Source organism: Nanorana parkeri, unplaced genomic scaffold, assembly GCF_000935625.1.
Source record: "Nanorana parkeri isolate BGI_ZX_2015 unplaced genomic scaffold, ASM93562v1 scaffold1131, whole genome shotgun sequence".
Lineage (NCBI taxonomy): Eukaryota > Metazoa > Chordata > Amphibia > Anura > Dicroglossidae > Nanorana > Nanorana parkeri.
In genome coordinates, this window is record NW_017307399.1 from 399768 (window position 1) to 405240 (window position 5473).

The following is a 5473-nucleotide window of genomic DNA, read 5'->3' on the forward strand; positions in this document are numbered from 1 at the left end:
TCGATATATATATCCTTTTTATTTGTTCTTACCCCTTTCTTCTTTGATTCTTTGATTCTTTACTTCTGCACCATTTTGACCAGGAAAGAAGTAAAGAAAAAACTTTTTTTTTAATCAATAAGCCAATTCAGTCTGGTATCCAAGTCAGCGTCTGAGCATATGTCAATTAAAATCATGGACACAAAACATATACAATTGGAAATATACATTGCATTCAGTGCATTCGATTGCTCACTTATTCATATTTAAGCAGCACATTCTGTTCAGCTTCTTTCTTATGTATGTGAGTTTATTTCTATTGATTTTTCTTTTAAGTCCAACGTTTTCTTATCCGATGTCGCTCCCATTTGGTCAATCAAACTCCAATCTCCCTAAAAAGTTAGCCTGAGGCGGCAGAACTGTGTTTTTATATCTGAAATGTTTCTAAAATCACGATCTGTCCTATGTGGGTACCTGAAAGCATTTTCTTTCCTTTTCTTTTGTTATGTTTGCAGATTTAGTTTGTTTGTTCAGTACAGTTCATATTCAGTTTTAAAATTATTGTCTTTTGTAATTTGTAAAACTTTCTGACAAAAAACCCCTGTACACACATAAGTATATATATATATACTGTATATATAAACTGTCTGTCCAAAAAAAAACAAAATCACACACTCTACTATCTTGTGGACCACCTTTAGCTTTGATTATGGAACGCATTCGGCATGGCAAAATTTCAATAAGCTTATACAATGTCACAACATTTGTTTCCATCCAGAGTGGCATTTGATTTTCACCAAGATCTTGTAGTGATGATGGGAGAGGCGGACCGCTGTGTATAGTCTTCTTCAGCACATCCCAAAGATTCTCAACGGGGTTAAGGTCTGGACTCTGTGGTGGCCAATCCATGTGTGACAATGATGTCTCTGAACCACTCTTTCACAATTGAAGCCCGATGAATCCTGGCATTGTCAGCTTGGAGTATGCCCAATGTGCCATCAGGGAAGAAAAATCCATTGATGGAAATTTCTTGTCATTAAGTATGTCCAGTTAGGCAGCTGACCTCCTTTTTTGGGGACATAATGTTGTTGAACCTAGACATATTCTCCAGTAGAAGGTTCTGACCTATTTGCCTAGCTAAATCCAGATGGTGACTTTTTGTTAACACGCAGTGTATATACTGTATATCCTTAATAATACATAAAAAGTCAGGTTCCCATTTTGTCTATAAAAAATTGACCTTTTGAGATCCATGCACTGGATACTACCCCCTACCTCTCCAGTGGGAGGCACTGAAGGCGGTACTGCGTGGGCTTTTTATCCAGCAAGGTACTAGACTGAAAAAGGAACGGTCTCGACGCGTCCGAGAGGCCATTCAAGACCTGTCGACCCTAGAGATTCAACACAAGCGCTCGCCCTCCCCAGAACTTTTGACGCAAGTCTCCAGACTATCGAACACGCAGCTATCTGGACAAACTGGCCTCTAGGGCCTATGAATCCCGGGACAAATGTGGAAGGGCCCTAGCCCGGTCCCTGCACCACAGACCCACCTCTACATATATCCCTCACATACAAACTGCGTCCGGCACCCCAGTTAACTCACCCTCGGAAATTCAAAGTACCTTACCAGAGTCAGCCGCTCCCTCTCAGGACCGAGCCGAGGAGATTGCAGAGTATGTCCGACATATGGCCCTTCCGACCCTGGAGGACTCGGATGCTGAGGCATTGAAGTCCCCCTTCACCACTGAGGAACTGGCCTTAGCACTCAAATCGACCCCTACTGATAAGAGCCCGGGCCTGATGGCTTTACTCTAAAATTTTACCATTTAAAATTTGTAAATAAGCTGACTCCCTTCCTCCTATGGGTGTTTAATTATATCGCACATGGCACCTCCTTCCCTACTCAATCACTGGAGGCACACATCTCCTTGATCCCTAAGCCCAGTAGGGACCATGCCCTGTGTACGAATTACCAACCAATCTCGCTCCTCAATGTAGACGTGAAATTGTTCGCCAAATTGATAGCCAACCACTTGAAACCAGTCCCTCCAGGGGTGATCCACGCAGACCCGGATGGAGTATGATCAGGCTCGGGACAACACCATTCGTACACTGTTGCTGCTGCATTTTGCTAAAACGTCTGGCATTCCGCTTTGCCTACTGTCTGGACTGGTGTTTCCTCCGACACTCCTTATTACAACTTGGGATATGTCCCACCATGCTGCGGAATATACTGGCCCTTTACTCCTGTCCGTCGGCTAGGATCTGAGTCAATGGCTCGCTCTCCCCTAGCTTTAAGATCTCTAATGGCACCAGACAGGGCTGTCCATTGTCCGCTCTCCTTTATATCCTCACCATGGAACACCTGGCCATGGCACTCAGACAGGATTCTGCCTTCCAGGGACTGCAGATAGGCCCCCACAATTCTAAATTGGTGCTGTTTGCGGACGATCTACTACTCTACGTGACCCACCCCCATATCGCCATGCCTACTATTCTACGTGCATTCCAACATGTCAGTTCTATGAGTAATTTTCGGGTCAGCCTTACCAAATCGGAAATCTTAAATGTGTCCCGACTCCCTGGGAGCAACGGATCTGCGCCTCCTAACTGACAACTACCTCTTCCGCATTTGCTCACCCTCGTTGAAATACTTAGGTGTCTCTCTTACGACTAATCCAGCAGACTTATTCTATGCTAATTTTCGCCCTCTGCTTGACAAGCTCAATCTAGACCGAACAGCCTACAACCGCAAACATCTTTCTTGGCTGGGGCGGATCAATGTACTCAAAATGGACGTAATCCCTAGATTCCTCTATCTGTTCCAGACAGTACCTATCGCCCTACCATCCACATACCTGAAACAGGTCCAAAAGGCCTTCACAAAATGTATTTAGAGCACCTCACGCTACCAGTCACTGGCTCTTCCTAAATGCAGGGGGGGGGGGGGGGGTTGAGCGAGCCTGGCATCTCTCTTTACCACGCTTCAGCAGTCCTAACCCACATAGTGGACTGGTTCCACAGGGGTGGAGAGAAACAGTGGGTTGGACTAGAGGAGACCCTCACAAAGGGTGATTTAATGGCATAACCTTGGATACCCCCTGGATCCAGACCGATACATCCCTCCCTACCCCTAATGACAGCCCATGTCCTGAAACTGTGGGACCGCTGTGTCTCTAAACACGCCCTGTCAGCCTATATTGGCTCGATGACACCTCTATTTGGGAACCGGACTTTTCCCCCTGCCCTGAATGGAACCTCCTTCGGTAGATGGACAAAGGCATCTCAACGCAGGGTGCTCTCGGCACTGCAGGCACTGCAGGCACAGCCTCTGACAGGGGTAAACCACCTTTATCCGGGCCTTGGGGACTGGCTATCAGAGGGACAATTTCATTCCTTCTTCTCCTCTCTCCATGGACCGCACAGTTTCGGTGGTGAGCAGACGGAGTTTGATTCCCTCCTTTTGGCCTCAACACCCCCTACCCACGTAGTCTCCCTTCTATACCTCTTACTCTCCCTCCTAGCCTCCCCTACTTTCCCAACCTACACATCAGCCTGGGAAAGTGAATTGGAACTCACCTTTACAACTGACGAATGGGAGAAGTCGTTCGCCCTCACACATTCTCTGTCCATCGCAAGCAAAGCACATGAGAAGAACCTTAAAATACTCACTAGATGGTACAGATGTCCTACGGTCCTCCACCTATTTTATCCCGCGGTGTCTGACTCTTGTTGGAGGTGCGGAACCTCCCCGGGAAACATGACTCATATCTGGTGGAGCTGTCCCCAGCTTCAAGGATTCTGGCAGGGGGATACTGGGGAAATACCTCAGAGTGACAGGAAGAGAGGTCATGAATGACCCCAAAATTCTACTATTGTCCATGATCCCTGTTTCGCTCAAGAAGGCGAAGAAGGGCCTACTACGACACTTTCTTACAGCAGCTAGGGCTGTTGTCCCGCGTCACTGGCGTACACCAGTAATACCCACCCTTGCGGAATGGGTTGTTGAGATGGACCGCATTGCTGACCTGGAGGGCCTCCTAGCTGGAGAACGTGGTGAGGGAGATAAGTATGTACACACGTGGTCCATCTGGATTGTTTTCAGGAACTCGGACGGATTCCAGGCCACACTCTCATCTTAATTTGCCTCCCCGAGGACACCGTTAGGCAGCCAGCCTTTTACCTGAACCTCTATCTGTGCTCCTCAGCTGGACCTCTCTCCTATTCCTCTGCCTTCCCCTTTGCTTCTTCTCCCCCTGAGAACCCTCCCCCTTGGCCCCCTCTCCTAACAATGAGCAAACGAAGCTGTTTATCCCCCTAATGGGCACCGCAGCCCGAGACACACATTGCATACGCCTGTGAGGTCCCCCCCTTGCCCTGTCCTCATGCCCCAAGACGGGTGGTGTTGGAAGAGGACGGTACAGGCGGCCAGGACCTGTACCAACCTGCAAGATTTTTACGAAACATTGTGATCTGTGCGCTATCATTAATGTTGATACTTTGACACCACTTATACCCTGCTAACTGTCCTGTTGACGTTATCCTCAGGCCTACTGGCCTACAGGCTCTTACTTTTCCTTTATCGTCTGTATTATGTTTTTTGTTTCTTTTTGCCAAGGTGAACTTGCACGTTTACCTTTTTGTAATGTATTTGAAACATTAATAAACTCAGATTGAACCAAAAATTTACTTTTTCCTCTTCTGTTTTTCCACCAGGTAGGAACCCAACCCTAAACCCTTTCAAACCCTTTCAAACCCCATCCTGACCACTCCCCACTCTGTGCCCCCTGCCAGCACAAACACACACCCTGGTCACTAAAAAATGGCTTCCAGATTCCAATAGGTTCCCCCAAATACATAGAAGCAAGGTGCCTTACAAGGGGAGTTGAGGCTTGTCGCCCCCCCCCTTGCAAAATACCCTCCCACTGTTAAAGGGTGTGTTACGATTAAGGATGGGGGTGCGCACTCACAGCCCCCACCCTTTCCTGGCCAGCCAGGCTGCATGCCTAGAAAAAGGGTCTGGCTTAGATTTTAAGGGGGACCCCCAGATACACCTATTCACTCACGTATCTGGGGACCCCCTTATTCTAAAGGGGAATTCCAAAATCCGATAAGTCCCCCCCACAGACTCACATTCCTCTTGTGGTACAAGTCCTAGTTCCCATCAGCTTGTGAGCAAGGTTCTTTGCAATGGGTGGAGGCTTGCCTGCCCCACCCCACCACCTTGTTAAGGGGCATGTGGCCTGATATGGTGCAGGATAGGGTATGTACACTCGCTGCCTCTCCTTTCTTTTCTAGGATGCCAGGCTGCATGTCTAAATTATGGCCTGCCATGCATTTTGAGGAAGACCCCATGGCACTTTGTTTCTGTTTTGTTGTTCTCAATGAGCAGTACACATTGCTTACAAAAAGTGTGTACAGTTATTTAACAAAAAAAAATGGAATGGGGACCCTTCAAAACCCATACCGGACCCTTATGCAGGCATGCATAAGG